Raw genomic sequence first — 26,087 nt, forward strand, 5'->3', positions numbered from 1 at the left:
CACAGAGCTTACAGTTTAGTGGCAGAGAGAGGCAGATTATTCAATATTCACACAAACAAAAGTAAAATGTTAACTGTCACAATTGCTGAGAAGAAGGAGTGCAGAGGAATAAACAGGGTAGTGGGGGAAGCCTGTCTGAGGAAGTAACACATCAGTGGACATTTGGAGGACGGATAAATGTTAACTGGGCAAACAGAAAGGGAAGGGAGCTATGCAATATCTTTGTTATGAAGACACACATTCTTATAAAAGTTAAAAGCCACACATAGAAAGCACACCCACTGACCTCAGACTGTTATTGGTATCTGAGGTGGTATGGAGGGGAAATGAAATATGTTGGGTAGACCTTTGGCTACAATAAGACATTTATTTAGCTTACATTCTAAACAGGGGAACAGATAATAAACATTTTAGCAAATAAATATATGTTAGATAGTAATAAATGCTATGAAAAATGACGCAAAACAGGAAGATGGAACAGTTAGGGAGGGATGCCATTTCAGATTGGGTGGTAAGGGAAGACTTCTCTTAGCAGATCCCTGAATGAAGAGAGATAGTGAGCTATGCCCTGTTTTATTAATTTCAGGAGCTAGATAAAAAGATGACTTTGGCAAAATGGTAATGCCTATTTAATCTGGGTTGGAGATTTAGAGCCTGTTTTATAATTCTTGATAATTCTGTACATTTGTATTTTGAAGTATTAAAAAAGTCATTATATAATGTATATGTTTTTAGTCTGTGAGAGGGAGGCTGGTGTCTGCAAGGTCCTGGAAGAATCTAGGTTAGCACCAACAGTATGGTAGGAGTTTCATGTGCGACAAGCCTGGAGAAGTGGGTGGGTGCTAAACCAGCAGGCCCTTGTAGACTCTGTTGAGAATGTCGGTTTTTATTCTAAGACCAATGGGAAGACATTTAAGCCTGAGTAGGAGTAACAAGATTGGATCTATGTTTTGAAGAATTTAAGAATTTCCATTTAGTCAAGAAATTTTAAACTGGCATCTACCATTTGCTACGTATGGGGAGAATAGTGGTGATAGGTCTTTATACTTAAAGAACTTGAAGTATAGACATAGGTGAAATTTTTGCTATCATCTGTAGATGAACTCACTGGCTAGATAGTTTGAGATCTCCCAGTAAACTGCATGTTCTGCACCTTCAGCAACCTGCGTGTTACCATCTTTGACAAAGGTTGGGCAATCACCTTGATTTCAATGGCTTTGAGAATTGTGGTAACTCACTAATTCATTTATTGTGGAGAAAAAATTTGTTTTTGTGTAATCAAGTATCTTCCTATATGCCGTTTTACCAGTTTTCTGTTGTATCCGTGCAATGTTTATGATCCTTTTCTAAATTGGAGGCTTCAAATATTTCAAGATTAAGAAGTCCCGGGCAAAGGACAGAAGAACCATGTGAGGGGCATGTTCCTTGCTAAAACAAATATATATGTATATGTACAGCTGATTCACTTTGTTATACAGCAGAAACTAACACACCATTGTAAAGCAATTATACTCCAATAAAGATGTTTAAAAAAATCACCCCTTTGGAGTGTCATTTGAGGATTGGAACTTTACAGATTTTTCCAAAAAGGGGATTTAAAATTCAAGTATCAGTGAAGAATAAACTTTTAGTATTTTGGAGGTAGGGTATGTCTTCTGTCTAAGGAACATACTCTAAGTGACTCACTACTACTGAAGACCTGGAAGAAGTGATAAAGGTGAACTCTTGATGAAAATATATGAGTATATGGAAGGATGCCAAACAATTCCAAAAATTGGTTTAAGATCTCTTGAGCACTTGCCTCTGACTTTGGTATTTCCCAATGATTTACATCATTCCTCTGGTGTTTTATTATTTTCCACAAAAGTTAACTAATACACCTCTCAAGACAAATGAGGTTCGTTGTTTGCCACGGAGCTCATGTTGGTGTTAGTCAAACTTGGTCCTTGATCCATTCTCCTTAGTTGTGTACAAAACAGGGCTACCAAGTTACTCCATCATCTCAAGTGATTTACTGACTGAGGCATAAATTTATTGGCAACTAAGATTTTATCTAAGTAACTCAAATTGACACCATATAGAATAAGCTACCTTATATTCATCATAAAACAAGAGCAGTTTCTTTCTGGAACTTGGGAGACTATTACATCTTAATGTTTGGAACATCTAAAATTCAGTTGTCATACTATGAAAAAAATAATTGTGCCCAGACTATAATATCTATAGATGAATTCTGAGGAAAAAAAATGTATAGCTAATAATGACATTTGCTTTTAAGATAATCATGGGTAATATAAACAATTAACTGAATCATACATATTTTTATGCAAATGCCAAAGCATTGGTGGAATTGCATCAAGTCTGACATATAACTTTTTATGTTGCCAAATTAGAATTGATTAAGTTGATTTGTTTGAATGTGGCCAGGGAACAAAACGAAGGGTAAAATAAGCTTATTTATGAAAGAGAGTGAGAATGCTAAAATCAGAAAATGAGGGAACTTGATTTTCAATTCTTTTATATTTGTTACTACATAGGTTCAACCTCAAGGAAAAAAAACAAAAAAAACCAGAATTGCATCTCCAGTTTGGAAAGCGTTTGCCTCACTTTTCTAACTCAAAGTTTAAAGCGGTATGATACAGTAGAAAAACAAACGGATTCAGAGTCTGCTAACTTAAGATTTAATGCCATCTTTCTCAGTAGCAATTAGCTGAAGTTACATAAGGATCATATAACTGTTTTGTCTTCACTTTCCTGGATAACACCTACTTCATAACTTTTGTCAGAGTGGCAGTAAGTAATTAGGGAACATGCTTTAAAGAATTTTAACATATGGCAGAAACATAAAGCATTAAAGTTATTATACTAGATATTAAAGATTGAGAGAGTTGACCTGATGGTTGATGGAGCCTTGTGTTTCATCTTCAGAGGGTCAGTAAGGTGGGGCTGCAGGAATTGGGCTTTGGAGCGACAGGGACCCAGATCAAAACCCTGCCTTTGCCCCTTACAGTCTTTCCGAGGTTAGGAAGTCATTTAATCCTCTTAAGTATCCATTTCTTTATCCATAAATGGAAATAATAATTATGAGTTTTAACTAATATGTGTAAATGACCTAGGATGGTGTCCAAAGCTAAATGAAGCTCATTAATTTCCTTTCTTGTGCATTTTCTTTAATCACTGTGTCCTTTTCAGATATTTATCTATAATATTTTTGCAATCAATTATGTGTTGCAAAAATTTGAAAAGTGTATTTCTTATCCCATTTTACAACAAGATCACATGGTGACATGAAGGAAAATCTCAGGCCCAGACGTTTCTAATACCATAATAGCTAGGTGATAGCTGATAGCCTCCAGGAGTCAGTGTGATTTCTTCTTTTTGTTCTTTTCCTTCCTGATCTTCCTAATCTTCCCACCTTATCTAAAATCTTAACACCAGCTCCTCACTTTCCCATTTCCCTGCTTTCTTTATCTTCATAGCATTTATAGCCATCTGTTATGTTCCATATTTATGTATAAATTAGTTTATTATTTTGGGTAGTATATAAACTCTGTGCGAACAGGAATTTATTATTTTGGATGTAACCTTCCCTTAATTAAAATTACTAATTATTTTGTATTTCCCAAAATAAAAGTTGGGATATTTTAGGAATAAAATACTGTGCATTTAATTTATTGCACAAGAAAATACATTTAAAGAGAGTGTGTATGTCCATTTAATAAATGATATTAAACTTACTTCGTCATGTATATAATAAGTATAGCTAAAAATTATGCATCCTAGAACTGTGTGATTTTTTAAATGCAGCACATTTTCCGTGCATGGAGATTTTTACTGCAGAAAGGTATCCAACATGACAATCTGACAATCTGTCATTGGGATGGCACCACTGCTTTTCCCAGATCAACTGACAAGACCTCAGCCTGGTTCTTACAGCTTACTTAAGAATACTTCTAGAGCCATCCTTGACCATGAAGTTACTGTTGGAACTATTCTTAAACCATGCTATCACCATGCAAGGAAGCTGCAGGTTTTGAAAAGTCAGGAGTGGGCTTATAATGATTTAGACCTTCTTACTGTTAGGGAGTGAAGGTGGTTATAATACTATAAAAGCACTGGGTCTTACACCCTTTTGTGAGAAGGATCTGTGAGCCATTAATTAAACCACAACTTATTGATATTATTAAAGAGACCAAACCCAAGAGACTAACAATAACCCTCACCCTACTGTGGACTTGGATTCAACGTGTAGAATTGGGTTATTCCAATTATAGTGTATAGAAGAGAAATAAGTCGTGTAAAAGGCTAGGCAGAAACAATACATTTATTTCTTATGAACAAAAATTTATGCTTTACAAATAATGTCAGAAATTTAGTATTTTAAAATGGAGATTTATTTTTTAATCTTGTGTTATTCTTCTATGTTGACCATATAGAAGAACAGGGGTTTTCAAGTAAAAATATACTACTAGTAGACATCATATAATATGAAGAGGACCTGGAAGTGAACCTCAAAGCTCAAAATGTGAATGCTTTCATGTCCACTATTCCTAAATAATTATTATTATTAAATAATTATTATTAATTATTGTAAATATTGTAGTGTACATCTTAATTCATTTATATATCTGTAAAATAAGAAGACTTATCTAGACAATCAAAAAGCTTTTAACCCAGTTGACTTACAGGTAATACTATACTATCAAATTCTATTTTAATAAATATGTGAAGTATAATTCTCTATATGTTCATTATAAGAAGCATGCGTATTTTGTGTAAGAGGTGTAAAGTGCACACATTATAAAGTTGGTTGTTCCTATGTACTTTTTTAGAAATGCTAAGGTCTAAATTTGCTCTTCTTCAAATGCATTGAGCAACTTTCTTTGTGGAATATACATTTGTGGCATCTTATTCTAATGAAAGAACTAAACCCTTTGGGAATGAAAGCTTAGATAATATTTTATACAATATTTTAAATTCTCTTGGTTGTTCAGACTGCAGTTTTCTAAAACAGGATATCTTTTAAGTGTTTTTGGTAGCATCTTTAATAAGCAGTAGTCTCCTCAGTGGAAGAGGAGAGCAGAGAACAAGAGAGTTTCTAATTAACTTTGTATTAAAAATAGTAATTTGACATTTACTTCTTAGTCCTTCTCCAACTGTCTACAAAATCTTGCCTTGCACACTATGGTAATCTTGCCTTAAATTGGCAGTGATTTGTACCATGTATGCCACTTTGAAACTTGTATTCATGTTTATTTACCATAACCCTGATATTAGAGATATTTAAAAAGCCAAAACTCTAATCTCTAGTCAAGGATATTTGAGAACATAAAATACATAATGGATTAGAAGTATGTATTTCAGTGTTTAACCATATTTGCTTGTGTACAATATAATTGTGTCCATCCACAATACTGTGTGTGTATTTATATTTATATATCCGTAAGAGTGCTGAACTATAATCATATAGCTTCTTATAGAAAAATGTGGAAACATTTTATACTTTAATGATTACTGAAATTTCAAAGACCATATTTCCTTGTAATTCCTTCTGTGACTTTATTTCTCTTAAATATGTTTGGGTTAAGTTGCTTAAACTTTGGCTCACAAAAAAAATTTTTTTCTCAGAATTCTTTCTACATGATTTAAGCAGAATTGAAAAACTGGAGCAATAAAATCCAACAAATACATCTTATTACTTAATAATGCTTTATCTTCTTAGGGACACTAGCTGCTTTGGCTAGATACACTTCAAACTCTCCAAATGTTTAAATTTCACATTTTGGAAACACTTTTTATTTAATGTGTTTTTTATATCCGATATAACTTTTAAACTTATGACACGCATCCTTTGACATTCTGCAAAGGAAACATGGATTAATCATTGAGTTTGTCCAGCAAGGGGAGCGGCATCTTACACTGATACTGTGAGCTTCCAGCAGGGCACACACAAGCTGTGCCTGAGATTATAGCACAAGAAAACATCCCAACAGCTATTGCATTGCTGCTTGCTCAATTCCCAGTCTCTTGAAATTCTAGGCCTTGATAGTGCAGGGGCGGACTCTATGCTTATGTAATGTTGACTTTGTTATTGCGCTTTCTGAAAACATAGAGGTCACTGTTAATAGCAATGCGAACTGGGCCAGGGGTTGCAGTCCATCTTTTGAAAGCATTTACAGGAAATGGTTTAATAAACCATTGTTATTGTTACAAAAATTATATTTTATTAATTAAGAATCACAAATGATTGTAAATATATAAGTATTTTTTTAAAGAAGTCTAGCTGGAAAGCAGATGATTTCATTACTGCCTACAATAATACAGATCAGCCTAGAAAGGGGAAGCATTTGTTAAAGAGCAGTGTTAGACTTTCTTTGAAAGCTGCCCAGAAAACAGATTTTATGTGAAGTAACTACTGTGCGGTTTCTCTCATACCCTGCTTGTAGTGTTAATGACTGCTTTTGTCAGCTTTGTAGCTCTTGCTTTTTTCCTTGATTTTTTTTTTTTCCCTACTTTCTCTGAATTGTAAGTAGTTTAAGACTAGAACCCTGTCATTTAACTCTTTGGTACAGTGGTTCTCCGTATCCACGGGTCTGCATCCATGGATTCAACCAACCGTGGTTGGGAAAGTAGTCAAAAAAAAAAGAAAAATTCTAGAAAGTTCCAAAAAGCAAAACTTGAATTTCCTATGTAGACAACTATTTATGTAGCATTTATGTTGTATTTACAACTATTTACATAGCATTTACATTGTGTTAGGTATTCTAATGATCTAGAGATGATTTAAAGTATACGGAAGGAGAGAAATAGGTGAGGGAGATTAAGAGGTACAGACTTCCAGATACAAAATAAGTGAGTCACAGGTATAAAATGGACTGTGGGGGGAATATAGTCAATAATTATGTAATATCTTTGTGTGGTGACAGATGATAACTAGACTTATCATGGTGATCATTTTGAAATGTATAGACATATCAAATCACTTTGCTGTGTACCAGGAACTAGTGTAGTGCTGTAGGTCAATTATACTTCAAACAGACAAGCAAACAAACTCATAGAAAAAGAGATCAGATTTATGGTTACCAGAGGTGGGGGGTTTAGGGAGGGGAAATTAGAGGAAGGCAGTCAAAAGGTCAAACTTCCAGTTATAAGATAAATAAGTACTAGGGATGTAATGTACAACCTGATAAATATAATTAACACTGCTGTGTGTTATATATGCAAGTTATTAAGAGAGTAAATCCTAAGAGTTCTCATCACAAGGAAAAAAAATTTTTTTCTATTTTTTTATTTTGTGTCTATATGAAATGATGGCTGTTCACTAAACATATTGTGGAAATCATTTCATAATGTACATAAATCAAATCATTATGCTGTATACCTTAAACCTATGTAGTGCTATATGTCAATTATATCTCAGTAAACAGGAAGGAAAAATTTAAAGTATATAGGAGGATGTGTATGTGTTATATGCAAATACTGCACCATTTTATATAAGGGACTTGAGCATGCAGGGATTTGGGTATCCATGGGGAAGGGGTAGAACCAATCCCCTGTAGATACCAAGGGAGGACTGTATCTGCCTTCACGAAGGAATGGAGTTTTGAATGAGGTAGATACAATAAATGTTGATGCTATAGGTCATTTATGCAGGTAGAAGTATGAAGCTTCATCAAGAAGATGGAACTTATCCAGAGCAGAATACACAATTCCACTCCCTCTACTCCTTTCCAATCTTGGAAGTTACAAAGAATTAAGTAACTTAATGCTGTGGGATAACAATGGAGCTGGGAGATGGAAATTCTACGCTTAGTTCTGCCATGAGCTAGCTATGGGATCTTGCTTTGTTTTGCAAAGTGAGGATGTTGGACCAGTTGATTTTTAAATTACCTCCTAGTTCTAAGATTAATTCTTTTCTAATGAAGAGCACTAGAATATCCTTACAGTAATTCCCTATGCCAGGTAATAACTCTCTTAAAACTCTGGAACGTAGGACTTGATTTCACTCCAAGCTGAAATCTTGTGATCATATCCACAAAATGGACTACAATTTTAGTACCTGTATTTTTAATGATATAAAAAGGTGTTATTAAATCTAGAAGTGTTTGTAAATTTTTTTGTTGTTTTGCTTCATTTTAGTAATATGGCATGACTTTACGTTTTTCTTTTCACCTTTACCAACTGTCAATAGTAAAATTTCTAAATTGGCTAATAGTTGTGAACAACAAGAGTCTTAATCACAATGTCCACGTACTACAGACAGCAGAAAGTGCTCAATCCACGTATATATTTTATTCTAATACTTGTGTGCCCTTCAGTGTTGCCAGAATCATTTGTGGATGGAACAATTGATGCCTTGCCATGGTAAATAGACTAACCCCCAGCAAACAGACCACTAACACTTAATGTTAATAATAATGCTAAAACAATCCTGCTATTTTATTATCCTCTATGTCATCTATTTTCCATTTGTTTTTTAGGGTATCCTTGAAGGTTAATCAGAGAACCATTCACGTGCCTCAAGGTAGGGAAAAGAACCCTTTTTTTGGTTATAAAATATGTTGTATTTGTTTTAGCTATGTTTTAATACTTCACTCCCCTTGTTAGATATAGATAGAATTGATGTTGCTTATTCTGAAAACCTGAAAAATGTTATGTCTACTTACCTGTTAAACTTGAAATCATCCAACACATAGTGTTTAATCATCAGTCTGAATTTTTCTTCCATACTATTACATATTACTACAGTTTATTATATCTTTTAGAGTTTATGTTTTACTGCAGATAGAATTTATTCATTATTTTACATTTTTATATTACCTTTTTCATAATTTTAGGGTAGTTTGACATTACCATATACTATTTCCATATATCAGGAAGATAATTATATAATATATATACTTAGGTATACTAATATATGCAATATATTGTTAGAAACTGAGATTCTCTAGCCTACCATAATTTCATAGCTTTCTTCTTATTTTCAAACTGTAATTTTTGAAGAAACAACCAAAGCAGCCATAAGTATAATTAGCTATCGTGATTCAGTAAAATAAATGTTAATTTGGAAGAATTTACTTCAGTATTAGCTTTTCTTAATAAGAGTGCCAGAAAATGTGGCCCTTTTCTTGGCTAGGATGTATGTGAAGATAAATTTAGAATTTCTAGTCTAGTAAATACTTCTCTGATAATAGCTTAATTGTAGCTATTTCAAACCAAATTGTTTAATTGTGATAAATCATATGCAAATTGTTCAGATGTAGGTCAACCTCTCACTCCTTCATTCTAGCACCTCTTTTCTAATTCAAGACAAACCGCTCAATGCCTAAAAGAGGCAGAATGGTACAGATTAAAAACATAAGACAAAAACAAAACAATAATAACATAAAAATCAATAGTGGGCTAGGAGCCACAAAGATGGCAAGGCAGGTTGCATTTATTTTACCTTAGCTGATGATCTCTTATGCTGTGTTTGTACACTATCATTTGCTCACTGTTCATGAGATTTGTGGGTGACAGATCATGGGTGCCTCTAGGATGCTAAGTTTCCTCATCTGTATTTATTTTTGGTGATCTGGTTGAGTGACACAAGTGGGCCTCAGTGATGGGAAAGAATGCCTTGTGTGGCTCTGGGGAGGCCAACTGAGATATACTGCAGTTGTATAAGGTCTGGAAATCCTTTATTTTCCTAGCTGCTACATTCTAGTTCTAATCTATAGTTGCCTTTGTGATGGGTCATTGTATCACTTTCTGATGAACAGCTGAGATTTTATGAATTCTATTTAATCATTATATGTTGTCTACTATACTTTGAAAGAAAAATTTTTATTTCCAGTTTCTAAAGCATCAAAAAATGATAAAGCAGATTCATGAGTTTGTTACATTTGCTGTCTTTTACCTCTAGGTGATTATCGCTGATACTTTTTGGTATATTGACAGAAAATAGTGAGCATTGCTGGTTATTGACAAAAAATTATTTTGGCCTTAATGCTAATAAAATTAGAAATCTGCCTTACTATAAACATAATTTTTAAAATTATTCTTCATTGGAATTTGATTTAAGAATTTGAATTTATATTTTCATATAACTTATGATTTTAACATTTTCTAACATTTGTTTTGAGTTAAATTTTTCATTCTTGAAAAACTATTGAATGAAACTACTGACTTAAAAAGTGCCAATGATTTTTCTAATTCTTAGAATGGGGAAAATAGATGGTGTATACTTTGTATTTCTTTCAATATAAATACTTTTGTTGTTTGAATTATTTAAACTTAAAACTTAGAGAATTATACTAAATAGAAAGTGATCTTTCCCTCAAAGTTAGCTACTAATAAAGTTTAGGTGTTTATTCTTCCAGATTCCTTCTTTATATACATAAACATCAATATCAATCTGTGCACATAATGCTTTCATACCATATGCATGATTCTGTGTTTTTTTAACATTTTAATTACGAAAATTTTTCTAAGTCAATATATGTTATCTATTTCATCCTTTTTAATGGCTGCATTTTAGACAACTTTTTTGATGTACCATGATTTATTTAATAGGCCCTCTAAACTTTTTTTTAATAGAATTTTATAATAGAATGAAAGCAGGTCTTCCTTAATTACATTTTTGGCAGGCATACAAAAGAGTAATTCTCATTTGTATATTGAATTAGGAAATTAAGGAGTGAAGGAAAAGTGTTACAGTAAAGAGGCATAAAAAAATATTAGGTAAGTGCACATAAATGGTCAGCGGAAAGAAAAGCTAATAATATAGATGTTCATGGAACCGTGTTTTAGGTATGTAAAAGTAAAATTCTGATTTTTTCTCAAGGTTCACACCACATGACACACCTCCTTCCATAGCTTTCAAAGAGACATTTCCCTTCATCCTCATTCTCACCAGTCTTACATCTTTTTAACGCTTTGCGGAAAAATAGATCTCATCACACATGTTATGTCACATATAAAAATTCATCTCGCATTTATCTTTTTTTTCCCTACTTGCTGTTAACTCTTAGAGGGTAATGACTGTGGGTTACTCATATTTGAACTTAGTAGGTGCTAAATTGGATTGAAGTGTGAAAAGGGGGAGAAATCAGGTAGAAATGTTTAATCTTACCAGAAGAAGAAGGTTCCAGTATCTGCCTATTATCTCTGGAGCAAATACAGTAATAATTAATTCTTCTGGTGAATGGGATACAAAGGATATAAACACGTGATTTTTGACATATAATGAAAGTTCTTTTAAACTGAATTTTAATGATTCTTAGAGGCATTCATGCTTAAAATCAGACCTACAAGTTAAGTGTTTCAGAAAAATATTTATAAATTTATGAAAAATATTTGTATGGTACTGAGCTTATTTATACATTACCTCATATGGATCTAAAAACACTTTGTCAGCTTTAAAGTATTATACACATGTAAGACATTACTTTTATTGGTAAGACAGTAAGAAAGTTGGCTCTGTGGATTTAAAGTATGGATGGTTATTTACAAAATAGAATATATAAAAGAAGCAGTTCTTTGTGTGAATTCTGTTAGAAGAAAGGGAATATTGCTTTTAATACTTGTATATAATGCAAATTGCTACTCATGCCATTTAAATGAATCTTTGACATTATCTCAACCAGCAAAAGTAGAGTTATTAATAGTTTGAATTATGCCTGAAAGAATCTCTGATTTCACATTAGTCTGAATTCAATAGTAGTGTTAATTTAAAATATCTGAACATATGTACCAATTTCTTTTTTTTTTAACAGGAAAATGAAAAATTAGTGGGTGTAAAAGTCTCTTTTGAAACTGAATGTAATACCTACTGCATAATAGCTTTTCTCCTCATCTGACTTGCAGAAGTCACTAGCCCCAAACTCTGGTTTTACATACATTTTACTGGACAAATCAGGAAGGAGGAAAGGATCTTGGTCAGTCTTCTAAATACATTTTTGAGCTTGTTTTGCTGACCTTTGCTTGACCAGAGCTTGAACCTTAGTATTTCAGATGTATATTTTTGCATTGTCTTTGTTCTCAAAGCTCTCCCAGTCATTGTTATCTATTTGGCCAGGGTTCTAAATTCAAGTATTTTTAGGACCCATGAATATAACAAAAGTGGGTATAACAGGCCAGTATTGTACAATAGGGAGTGGTGTGGACTGAGGAACAGATGATCACATGCTCAACATCCAGGGGCTGCTTCTGCTCATTGCAGTCAAATATTCTAGCTAACTGTATGTTCCAGTAGCCATAACTTCTAAAGGTAAAGGGAATTAAATATTGGAATTTCTATGTGAAATCTCACAGTTTTTGAATATGGGCTCAGATTTTAAATGTTGGGGAAAAAAAGAAAACCATGTAAAGCAATCATGACATGCCTTAGATAAGCAATTCGCTACCTTTGCATAGATACCCTGTAAATACTTGCTCAATCAATGATTGAATTATAAATCTCTATAAGATATAGGGAAATTAAAGAGCACTCTAACCCTTGTTCTCCCATGTCCATTGGAAATTTCATATAATACTTTAAGGAGGGTCATAGCCATTAGCAACAAATATGGAGACCTACCAGATAAGCCTTTTCAGTCTATCTCTGGATTCCAGAAAGGGGAAAGCAAGAGTGAACCTTTGTTAAAATATAGTATGGTATGCAAAAGAATGATGGTTAAGAGACATCATTTTTTGAACACATTTTTATCTTACCCCCAAATTCGTCTTATGCTATTAATTTATTACCATCTTTTCTTTAATGCAAGCCTTCTGCAAATCTTTTGTCATTTATTAATTTTAAAGAAAATGGTGAATTAAAATAATGAATCAAAGGGAAGTCAAACCCAAGGGAAAAATAAAAATCAAACATGCAAATCTTGTCACATAATCATTAAAGAATAAACATGGATCCAATGGACTCTAGTTTGTTTTATGTTTTTACCTTCAAGATTTACTTTTTTTTTTTTTGATCTCTTCTGCTTTCCTTCTGGACAAACTCACCCTTCCCTCTTTTATTTCAGTCCCTTATATCACCACACATTTCACTGCATTTAATGGTACCTAATTATGGTTGCTCTCATGTCTCTCTTCCCAAGGAGACTTGAGAATCTCAAGGCCAGAAACAATATCTTTTAACGATCATAAACTTATAGAAAATTAGCAAGTACAGTACAGAGAACTTTTTCCACTGAACTATTTGAAAGTAAATTGCCAACCTAATGCCCCATTACCCTCAAGTACTTTAGGATGTGTCTCCTTACAAACAAGGACATTTTCCACACAACCACAGTAAAATAGTCAATATCAGGTACTAAGGACTGAATTGTGCCCCCACCCCCCATTCATATGTTGAAGCCCTAACCCTCAGTGTAACAGTATTTGGAGAAGAGACTTTGGGGAGCTAAGTAGGTTTAGATGAGGTAATAAGCATGGTGCTCTCATAGTGGGATTAGTGCCCTTATAAGAAGAGATGCCATAGAGTTTGTTTACTTTCTCTGCCGTGTGAGAGCAAAAGCAAGAAAGAAAGTTCTCACTGAGGAGGAACTGGTTAGCCCCTTGATCTTGGACTTGCCAGCCTCCAAATCTGTGAAAAATAAATTCCTGTTGCTTGAAACACCCAGTTGATCACAGTTTATTAAGGCAGCTGGAGCTCACTAATACGTCAGGAAATTAACATCGATACATCACTACTGTCTAATCCCCATTCAAGTTTCACCAGTTGTCCAAATAAATTCCAACTGTTGTTCTTTGGAGTGTAAGAATTTGTTTCCAAATGACATGCCTAGTTTGATAGTTTCATTTTATTAGTCTCCATGAGTGTAGAAAAGTTCCACAGACTTCCCTTGACTTTCACGACCCTGATGCTTTTGAAGATTACATTACAGTTGTTTTGTAGTACAGCCTTTACTTTGGATATGTCTGATGCAGGGACCATATTTTATGCAAATTTGGGTCCTAGCATCTAGGACAGCGTCTGCATATAGATGATGTTCAATAAACACTAGTTGAGGAAAGAATTAGTGATTGAAAAACTCTGACTCTGAATCACTTGCATAATGCTAATAGCAACAATTTCAAAACTTTAAAGAGAAAAATGTAAAGCATGTCCAAAATAAGAAAAAACACAAATTCTCATGTCTTCTGGTACTGCTCTTGAGATCTGTTCTTTAATTCATTTAGTGAGCATACATACACTGGCTATTGTGTAAGTTAATACCAGTTTCTTTAGAGCAGTGCTTCTCAAAGCATGGTCTGTGGACTGCTTCCAGTTAACACACTGTTTCTGGTTCATGATGACCTAAGTAGAGAAATTGGGGATAAGCATTTGGAAGACCTTTTTAGCATTTTGACAAAGTGGCTCTATTTCTGCTGAATCTCATAATTCTAAAGTGATATTAGTAGATATATTTTATCTGATTTTCTTTTTTATTCCATTTATCTAGTAATTAATTTACATTATATTTGCCATATTATTGATCCACAATGAATTAGAAGTTTAAAATGGGTCATTTATCACATTTCGTGGTCATTCCCATCAGAGTAAAGTGCAATTAAAGTGGGCTAGAACTTGGTGGGATTTCACCTTGCACCTGAAGAATGGGTAAAATCTTACTAGTTTAAAAATTACAGAAATGGATAATTCAGGCATAACAAAGTGTAAGAGTAAGCCTGTGTGTATTTGCATTATGTGTGTGCAAGTGTGCTCTTATTTTCATGCTTGTGTGTATTGGATGGGTATTACTGAATGGAAGACAGGAACCTCAAAAGACAGAAAGACCTCATGATTCTAATACTGAGTGATAACAACTCTTCCCACGTCTGATTGCACTGCATCCCAAAACAGTAGCATTACCCTCTATAGAACATTCTCATGTTCTCCCTTTCCTTTCTGAAAATGTTCTTTCCGTTGAGCACCAGAGATTTAAAATTCCCATTGCTGGCAAAATACCAATAAGCTGCTCTGACCAAGAAAGTGGCCAGTGCTGTTATTACCACTTGTAGATGACAGAGCTTATGCACAGCTTTCCAAATATTCAAATGGAAAAAGGAGAGATGTAATTAGAAAAGAGGAAAAATGATGAGAGAAAGAATAGAATGAACATAAGAAATACTGATAGGGGGCTTCCCTGGTGGCACAGTGGTTAAGAATCTGCCTGCCAGTGCAGGGGACACAGGTTCAAGCCCTGGTCCGGGAAGATCCCACATGCCGTGGAGCAACTGGGCCTGTGCACCACAGCTGCTGAGCCCACGCTCTAGAGCCCGCATGACACACCTACTGAAGCCCGTGCGCCTAGAGCTCGTGCTCCGCAATCAGAGAAGCTACTGCAAGGAGAAGCCCACGCACCTCAACGAAGAGTAGCCCCCACTCGCTGTAACCAGAGAAAGCCTGCACACAGCAACAAAGACCCAACGCAGCCAAAAATAAATAAAATAAATACATTGGAAAAAAGAAGAAATACTGATGGGGGAAAAAGAACCGAAAAGGAAGGATGTATGATTGCATCAAGATTAACTTACACTGGCGGCTTTCAAGGGCAGTAACATTGAATTCAGTTCAAAACATGTTTATTAAGAAACTGTCATGGACCAGACACTAGACTCGGGGAATGAAAAGAAGAATAAGACACAAGAACTTGCCCTAGAACGACTTCAGTGTTTTGGGTAAGACAGATAAGCAAACCTGATTTCAGTGTAGTGATTGGGACATTCATTGGGATATTCACAGGTACAGAGGAAAGGATGATCATCTAGCCTCCCAGGCTTCTCTGAAGAGATTATGCTCATGAAGGGTCTTGATGAAAACTATATCAAATTGATAAAAACAGGATGGGAAAGAAGCACAACTTGATAATCAGCACTCAGTCTAGGAGCTGGTACAATGTTGGTGCTGAATAAATAGTTGTTGAATGAATGAACAATTTAATTAATTAGAATGAACTGACAAACTAGAGGTAAATGCAACTCTAGAAAGAGGAACTAGGAAGAAGCGTGGAAGCATAACATAGCAGTGGTGAGTCAGGGAGAGCGGAAGATCTGCAGCCCTCCATGGTGGAGTAAAAATTGTGTGACAGAGACATGTGAGTTGAGAATGGAGACATAAGTAGAAGGCAGGTAATGGAGACATTTCTCTGCAATACTAAGGCCCCAGGCTTTATCTATGAGTAATAGGGACGTGACATTGGGATATTTGTATTGTAGTTTGATTGTAGATGACTAAGTGTGGGGAAGACAAGACAGACACAGTGATACTAGTTAGGAGGCCAGCTCACTGGTCTTGATAAGAAAAGACAAAGATCTAAGATACAGCAATGAAGGAAGGGATGGAGAATGAGGAAGGGGCAGGTACACAGATTCAGGAGTCACTTGAGAAATAAAATCAGTGGCATGTTTCACTTCTTTAATGGATAGTGTGGAGGGGGAGGGATAAATCACAGTGTGAAGGAAAAGGGTGAAAGCTTGGACAATTCCTATATTTATGACTTGAATTTCTGGATGAATGATGTTATCCTAAATTGAGCTAAGGTATATGGAAGGACAAATAAGTATTTGGAAAATAGGGAGAGACATCAAAATGAATCCATTAAATTGAGGTGCCTGTTGAGGAAGAGAGAGGGTCAAAACTGGAGAAATGTATGTACGTATTTTTATATATGTATATATAAATATATATGTATATATATATGTATTATGTAATATTACAGGTATACATATATAGCAAGAGTTTATTGTGTCAGTTCTGTCTGCACAGGATCATGTAAAACTTTACTTTCTCATTAATTTATTGCTGTCAAATTAACTTACTGCTTGAATATATCATTTGAAACTCTAGTAATTCATTCCAAATTTCAAAACGTACCACAGAGAAAACGCTGTAACTTAAAACTGGTTCCAGACTTATGAAAACATCATGTGTCTCTGCAACTAAAGCCAAGAGGAGAACTGTGCCAATTCATGCCTGAACCTCTTTCAGTTTAATTACCTGGATTATTGAGGCAGAAACAACCTTTGTGCCTAATTCACCCTTATAATTGCCTTAGTTCTCCGCTTTGCCTTTCTTGTGGGTGTATTTCCATGGTCCACTATTATTAGAAAGGAAAATACACTTCCTTTTTTGGTGGCTCCAGAAAAAAACATTTAAAACATACTTTACAGTTCAGAGAATCAACATTTTATCAGCCTCTGTATCTAGAGAGTAATATACTGAGCAAAGGGAAAAGCGTTGACCAGTAGTCACCTCATTGTCATCATGTGACAGTTCAGTTACCTCTTACTCTTTTTTTACAACCAACCCCAGTGACTCAGTCATATCAGTAGTGACCTTTGAGCATCTCCCAATTTGAGATGTCCAAAGACCAAATAGATTCTTGAACTCTCCATATGTTTGAGTCAGTATTATAAAGGTTAGGTCTCCAGTCAATACACGCACCTGCAGGGAAACTCAAAATGGATTAGTCAACAGGAAGAGAATGCTTACCCTTCAGTCTCTCAACCACAAATTCAGCTTTTCCACGTAGCAGTCCAAAACCTAAGAACTTCAACTAAATGGAGACATTAACAGCACAGACGTCATTACATCCCTAATATTTCACTCATAATACCTACTCAGTAATTTTTTTCAACTCAGTTAATGGAAAACCCAGAATGGTAAGGTCGTACACGAATAAATTATGATTCTCTCAGATTACCATTTTGGATTATCTTTTATGAAAGAGGTAGACAAAATTTATGTAATGCCACTCCTTCTCCCCTGGACACAGTTTGTGAGAACGAGTGTTTTTAGTAATCAGTTTCACCTATCTATCTTAAATATATAGACTCCAAAATGTACAAATCTAAGTTGAGTGTTTTAAAACTCAAATATTTAACAGTCCAAGTTCACAAAGCATGTGGGTAGCCTCTCATCATTTATTTTCATCCATTCAAGTGTTTATTCATTTGCTGATTTCATCAATGAGTACTGAGCACATGCTCTGTACTAGGCACTGTATTAGGCTTTGCAGACTCATAGGCATAAGTCAGATTGTCTGTCTTCAGAGGGATGCACACAGATGTAAGAGCACAGAGGATAGTTTATTAACCTTAATCAGTCTCAAAAACCTCAGGTATGGCTTCCCAGAAAACGGGATATGAAGGTAGAGATTTGAGGAGTCCGGCAGACTGACAAGATGGATAAGGGAGTTCCAGTTACATTAAACAAATATTAATGGCAGGAAAAACACACTTGAGGAATAAACCATGTGATGTTGAGAAACACAGAGGATAAGTGGGGGGAGGAGTAAGACAAGTAGGCATGTGCCAGATCACAAGAGCTTTGAATGCAGTGCTAATGACTTTGAATTAAATTCTAAAGATGGTGAAGAACAAATGAATAAATATTAAGAATGGGCATGTATTGACCAGATTTACTTTTTAGAATGATCTCTGGAAGTTTTTGCAACTATGAAAGCTAAGTAAATTGATCAAGTAAGAGAAGTCAGTAAAGAGGAGAGTGATCAATGAATAGAAGAATAAGAAGAAGGTAACTGTATAAGTTATCCAAGAGCTATTTTAGATATCAAATTGACCACTCATGTGAGGGAGGTTAACATGAGCTGGAAATCTTGGATGACTCTCAAAGTTTGCAGGAAAGATTGGGTAGATAAAAGTGCCATTAGCTGACTACAAAGAAGAGGTTTGGAGAACAATGAGTTCAATTATGAACATGTTGAGAGGTTGATGTGTGTAAGGTACATTCAGTTAGTTATGCAGGTTGACTGTTGAATAGATAGAGAGAAACTTAGACTAGAGCTAAACTGGAGATAGTGATTTGGGTATAATCCATGTAGAGGTGGAAGGTAATTCACTGATGTAAATGAAATAGTCCAGTGGTATACCTATGGCAGGAAATGAACATAGCTTCAAACCATGGTGAGCCAGTAGAGTACGTGAAATTATAAATACAGGACTGATATGACAAAAGTCTCATCCGAAATCTTAATGTCTTTGAATATTAATGTGGGATGACTTCTTTCGAAAGATGCCATGTATTTTAAAAAACAAGGATCCAAATTCTAGGAAAAATCTTTCCCAAATAAATGGAAGAGCACACAAATCTTGAAATATGTTCCATTTCTATAAATCTTATTTTTAAACAATCCACTTTGTTTCAACTCAGAAGTAATTAAACTAATCCTGTTCACGTATGAGGACAAAAACATGATCAAGGATTACTCAGCACTGAGGATCCCACTTTTTCCTATCAGATTTTTTGTTTTTCTTAAATTTTATAGCACCCAACTCACTTACAGAAGAACAACCTTCTCAAAGTGTGATGTTTTCAATGATCTAACTCACTCAGCCATGGCAGTATTTCCATACATTAGCTCATCAGAAAGAATGCCAATGATATAAAAATAAATGGGAGTAAAAATAAATTAAATATTTGACTTAATAACATATGCTTAACTCCTGTTTTGTTTAATGTTGCCTTCACATGAATTAGCGTAATCTAAAAGAATGATTTCATTTTCTACACTGTAAAACAAAGTTACAGAAAGTTTAAATGACCACAGAAAGAAACATAGTCTAGGAAGGCTTTTTTTTCCTTTGAGAATTAAATAGGCTTTAGACAGCTATTAAATCTTATATAAAATATATTTAAGACAATATTTTGTCAAGTTAATATTTGCCTTTTAATTATTTCTATACACATTAGTGAGATCTTTGTGGGATCAATATTAGTAAAAAAATATGAGGTTGAATGCTGTAAAGATGAATCAATTCCATAGTCTTAAGGTTTTTTAGGATTCATTATTACTCAGATTTTACTATACTTCATTACCATCATTAAGATATTTTTCAAGCAAATCAGTTAACTTTTATCAAAACCAGATATAAAACCTAATTACTTAGTTTGATAATAACTTTTTTCTAATTTATGTTGTCAGAATATTTATATCATTTTCATCATATTATCATAATTGCCATTTTAAAATATATATATTAGGCCATGTATGTCCAAGTCATAAATAAACAGATAAAGCCTCTGTCTTTTATAACACTCATTTGTATTCATACTAAAAACAATTTTTTAGAAATTGGCTTCACAAACAAAAATAATATTTTATCATTTAAGGTAATTTGAAGATCAGTCATTACTCATGAACACATTGGATGGGTTGATTTTTTGTTAACCCAAATTCTCACCTCTTGTTCCCCTTCCGACTCCATGCCTCCTCTCTCTTTGGTGGAATATTTTCTTGACCAGACAGAGCCACATATAGCTCTGACCTGTGTGTTGTCAATAAATATCAAGAGAATTTGGAATGCTTCCAAAAAAGAACTTTAAAAAGAAAAATCTTTCTAAAGGGGAAACACAAAAACAAAAACAAAATTCCCTTCCTCACTTCTCAACTATCATATGTTGTTTGTAAGTGTATGACTTTGAGGGTTGCAAGAGGACAGGGCAGGGGTGAGGGGAAGGTGGGACAATGTGCTTGTTTGAAGGACTGTTGAAAAATTATGCCATCTAAGACTGGTATTTTCATGAGTTTCTTGATGTAATATATAATTAAAATAAGGGTTTGCTTATTTTAATATTGCTCCAATCTACTTTTAGCAAGAGGCTTGTATCCAATTTTATGGAATATATTTTTAATTTAGTGTCTAAAAATAAATCCCTCCTTAAGTTTAACTACTAACATATTTTTCCAGCTTAGGATTTCATGAGCCAAAAAAAGTTTGTATTTTTAATGTCAATAACCCATTAGAATATAAAGTTTTTGTTATCTTGGGTTTAAAATAAGAAATTCATGTATTCATGGAGGTAAAAAAAAATTTAAGAACACTTTTGACAAAAAGTTGCATTAAGAAAAAGAAATGTTCTCCTTGTAACAATTAGACCTTTTCTCTTATAGCCAACAAATCAGATCTTGACTTTTTTAGAGGAAGCATTTTTGAGATGTTTATTTTCTCATATATCAACTTACATAGACATCTTTCTTCTTGGGCACTTTCATTCCATTCAATTTGATGTAACTCCTTCTTTTTCAGATCTGTGGCTAGCTTCTCCTTACTCCTTTGAGATTGCCATTATTTTAATGAAAAGATATCCTTCATTTTTTCCCCTTGTATTTTTCTTTTCTCTATACTTTACAAAAATTGGCCTCACCATCTTCTCCAACATAGCCCTCTTTCTTCGGTCTTCTTCCTACCTTCCCTAAGCTCTCCCCACCCGGCATGCCCCTACCCTTGCCTCAGTATTGCCTGGTCAAGGCCCCCCTTAGGCATATCCACACTCTCTATGGAACCCTCACTCTATGAATACACATCAAGCAGAGCAATGCATTGCATTTATTGATTATCAAACTCTCCCTAATATTTTATAAACTGAATTGTATTTGTATTCCCAGAAGCATGCTACATGATGACAGATAGTTCTAGATGCTCAACAGTTGTTTATTATACGAATGAATAATTCCATCATCCAGAAAAAAACAGATATTTGTATTTTTAAACTAGTTCCTTCGGATATTATTTAGTTTCCATGCAGTATTTTTTTAACTGACACCTAAACACACTCTGCCTGGTTTTAGCACTGTTATTAATTCAATAAGTATTTTCTCATGAAAATCAAATTTCTTTGTATGTAAAATTTTTAACATAGTTCAATATTTTATTTGATATACATATCATTTTATAGACATTTATATTTTAATTTTTCCTCTGGATACATTTCTATAAATTAAATTATTATAATCCTGCAAGTTTAGGGTTGTTGATACATTTTGGGAAACTACTTTCCAGAAAGATAGTACCAATTTATATTTCCATGAGAAATTTATGAGACTTCCAAATTCACTTCTCTCTTACCAGTACTGGAAAGTCTGGTGGTATTTAATGTTTGCTAATTAGATAAGCATAAAAAATTTTAATTTGTCATTTTAAAATATTTTTTTCATTTATGCTAGTTAATGGATAAAGTTTTTAAATGTTTAACACCGTTTTCATAAGAGTCTTCTGACTTCCAGTCTTCCCACTTACTACCTCTAATCCACTACTGCCTTATAGCACAGTCCTGCCCATGTTGTGCAGAGAATATCAGTGATTCCAAGTTATTCACAAAATAACTTTCAAATTGGTCATCCAGATTCAGATTACTATCCTCTTTACAGTCTACTCCCAACCTCCTTTCTCTTCATAAAATTTCTTACCTCTCCCATACACACCCTGTAATTGTGTCCAGCTGGTATACTTTCCAATCCCCTTCCTCCTATAAATTTTATCCTCCCAGTTCTACCAGTTGAAATCCTACCTATGGTTTAATATTTGGTAAATATGCCCCAACATTTTTTTGAGATCCCTGTCTATCTAATATTGCATTTAGTTTTCCATTTTCTTGTCCTAGATGTCCAATTTTACTGAAAAGTCCCAATGCTGACATTTCAAAAGACCTTTGAGAACATGTCCTACTGTTGTAAGATTTAATTATAAAACAGTAGACCTTGTTAAAATCTTGTGTTTTAAAATAACCTCAGGTCTACATATCTAGAATTTCCCAGAAATGTTTGTCAAATTTTGGTTTCTGAGTCTTTGAAAAATAGCATAAAGATATATAAATAATAAGTATTTGAACCAATTAAGATAATTTAAAACAATTTACATATGGTGGTTATGTTCTATATAAGTATACATTTAAGTTTAATTCAAAAATTATGCAAACTAACTTTGCTTAATTGTCACCAAATGGTAGTCATTAAATCCTATTTATTTTGTAGTGTTCTTGGGATACATGTGTTTCATTTTTGATAATCTGCCTTCCATTCAGCCAAACACATGTTTTTTTCCCAAAGAAAAAAATAAGAGCATAATAATCAAGATATGCACTTGGTTTACAAATTAATTATTCATGGAAAAATAGACCAATTGACTTGATAATCAGTTCTATTGGCTTGTATTTAGGGCTGTAACTTCAAACTCTAGAAAATAAATCAAGGATTTTTTCTTCCATCTGTTAATATCACCTGTCTCATTTAGATATATATTTAAATTTATATTTGCATTTATAGGTATATTTATATCTTACTTAGCATCGTAGTTGCACACAGTAATCAGGAAATTACGGTGGTCCTTTTAATAACCAGTGGTAGGTCCAATTATAAAACTATATGTAGGAAATCAATCAGTAATTTTTAAATTCTTTAGGGTTTTCTTTTTAAGTAATTCTCTGGAATACGCTTGCTATTGCTCTAGTCTAGATGGAATTTGAATTTTTTGCGGTGTTATTAACTTATGATCATGGACTCAAAGAAAGTATAGTTATTGCTTTAGGTGAAATTAGAGTGAAAAGTAGCATAGATAATATTCTCAGGTCAAATACTGAGTTATCAGGATCCACATTTATTAATGACTTTGATTTAAATGTAATTGTCAATTAACTCTGTTGGAGAGAATTGATGTTTTTTATAGTATTCAGTTTATTTCATCTAAAATAAATAAAATGTCTTTGTGGCAAAAAAAAATTACTTTGGTTTCCTGGTTAGGCATTTTATTTCCAGAATCTTCAAACACCTCAGTCACACAAAGTACAATTCCAGTAGTCTTGAGACCACACAAATAGTACAATGTTTAATACTTGGTTTAACAAAATAGAGGTATTAGCACTCACAATTTTGATTCTTTACATATTGACTGGAATCTTTAAGGCAAAAGATCAAAGACCCTTTTTAAAAAGAAAAAAAGGAAACCTCCATGGTAGAAAAATGCGGAAAAGCTGAGCTTGAAATTAAATCCTAAACCTTATAGGTTGGCATTTCAACAGTCCAAACCTCAGTTTTTTGCTTTTGCTCCCATTTGAAACAAAACTGACTGCTATGTGTTGCTAGCTTTTTTGGTTTCTTTGTTAACAGCATTTTCTCTTTTTAATCAGCCTGTCTCCTGCTTTTATTATTTTCTTTGATCTGTTCTCTTTTAATTTTCCTCTTTTTCTACATAGTCCTTTTTTTTCCATCACCCCTTTTCTTCATCCTCCTGTAAATCTTCATACTTGAATCTAATGATTAGACCTTTTAGCAATAGAATACTTTTATCTGCTTGGAATAAGCATGCATAGACAAAACTGTGACATATTCTCAGTACTTTTGTCCCACTTCCACTATTTTTATAATCTATGAAGCTATAGTAGATGAAATTTGAGAAAATATTCTCAACATATAAATTCCATCTCTTGTAATTCTCAGTGCCAATTTGGAGTATTGTTCATCTATATGCTTCTCTGGCTAGCTCTCTGGCTAGTTCTCTGGCTAGGTGGCACCAAACCACAGTACTTCAGACCACACAATGCACTTCATTAACACTTTAGCTAAACTGGCCTTTTTGTTTTGTTTTTCATCCTATAGCCAAAAACAAAAGAAAACATACCCCACCAAAAATATTATAATTTTTAACTTTTTGGTTGGTAGTTTTGGCATCAAGTGCATAAGCTTTAATCATAGAAATGCCTTTCTTATAGAAGGGTAGAGTATGCCAACAACTAGAGCAAAGCAAATTAAATAAAATTCTCAAGACGAACAGGGCATTCACGCAGACACTGTGGGAAGGAGGCTGGCACTTATACTCATCTAAAGGACAGTGTCTTTTGGCCAAGGCTACCCTCCTCTTTGCTTTGACACTTGGAAATGGTAACTGAGTTCCTAAGAAAACTAAACATTATGCTTCTTAATGTGACTAGAGTATGAAATAGAGCTCACAAACTGGAATTCATGAATTTAATTATGTTGCAATATTGCTGGAAAAAAACAGACTCATGACTATACTAAGTCAATGATTTGAGTGTCAGGCACCAGTACGTTTAATTTATTAAAGGGATGATTTGGGTGTAGTCAATTCCAGAGGAATGGATGCCTTCGATTACTGAACTTGGGCTTTCCTTAAAAGTCTGCTGAGCGAGACGTAGGTTAAGAAAGGAGACTCTTAAGCATCGTGTCATTAATTGTTGAGATTTTTCTCAAGGCATATGAAACAAAGAAATACTGGTATAAATTCTACTCTCTTTTATGTTGATTTGGAAATAGTTATTTTAGAAAATTTAGAGCAGGTAAAATAGAAATAGAATTTTAATTTTTAAAATTGAAGTATAGTTGATTTACTATGTTGTGTTAATTTCTGCTGTACAGCAAAGTGATTCAGTTATACATATATATACTTTTTAATTAGAATTTTAAATTCAACACCAAAGTAATTTGAAGAAGTAAAATGAAAACATATTTTAGATTGTGGAGTTTTCCTGGTTTATTTCTGTGTTTGCTGAGTTTTCCCTATGCAGTAGAATTGTATAAAAGATAAACAGTAACCCTGTATTCTACAAAGAAAACAGACAACACACCTTTTTTTTGGTTGTTGTTGTTCTTTGAAAATGCCTTATTTGAATTTGAAGTGAGAACAATATCATATTTCTGGGAATAATCCTACAGTCCTAAAATGAACACATGTATAGAAATAAATTGGTTATCACAGCTCTCCTCTTTACTTTGCACATTTATATTACACAGAGCAGAAAAACACATCCCACTAGTTTCCCCAGACCACCCCATGACTTTGACCTTTCCCGTCTATATCCTACAAGCTCTCAGATTTCTCAATCTCTATCCCTATGTGTTTAGAACAATCTCCTAAGCTGCATTTCTTTTCAGAGCACTAGATATCTCACTATTACTATTAGAAATATTAATAAAATATGCATTATCAATCTTATAAAATATTATTAATATTATCATGTGGTCTCAATATTCATTATGACCCCCTCTTCAAAGATGATAATATATATGCAAAGGTGCTAAGGTAGGCAGATCCGACCCTCAAACAAGAAGGGACAAGGTAGAGATGTGTGAACAAAGAAGTAATGAGATCCAGGGAAATTAGAAATCTCATCTACGAGAGCTTCTGCTGGACCCCTTGTTGTTGCTTTGTTTGGTAGGGATAAATTACCAGTGATCCCTGTGTTTTTAAAAGGATTAATGGCAAAATAGAATTGTTGTACCTTTTGACTTTAGAATGTCACTTCTTTGTAAGTACATAAAAATTCGACAAGAATCCCGATGGGAGCTTATTTCTAGAATTATAAACAACAT

At 33.8% G+C, this 26,087-nt stretch overlaps 1 long non-coding RNA gene across 2 annotated transcripts in view; it reads left to right on the forward strand.

Annotated features, from left to right (window-relative positions):
- LOC118894947 overlaps nucleotides 1-26,087 on the forward strand; it is a 370,967-nt gene that overhangs the window by 255,294 nt on the left and 89,586 nt on the right. For both annotated transcript variants that reach the window (XR_005019794.1, XR_005019795.1), the window contains one exon: nucleotides 8,481-8,524. This is a non-coding gene — a long non-coding RNA (uncharacterized LOC118894947). The remainder of the gene's footprint in view (nucleotides 1-8,480; nucleotides 8,525-26,087) is intronic.

Source organism: Balaenoptera musculus, chromosome 4 (genome assembly GCF_009873245.2).
Source record: "Balaenoptera musculus isolate JJ_BM4_2016_0621 chromosome 4, mBalMus1.pri.v3, whole genome shotgun sequence".
In the NCBI taxonomy this organism is placed as follows: Eukaryota; Metazoa; Chordata; class Mammalia; order Artiodactyla; family Balaenopteridae; genus Balaenoptera; species Balaenoptera musculus.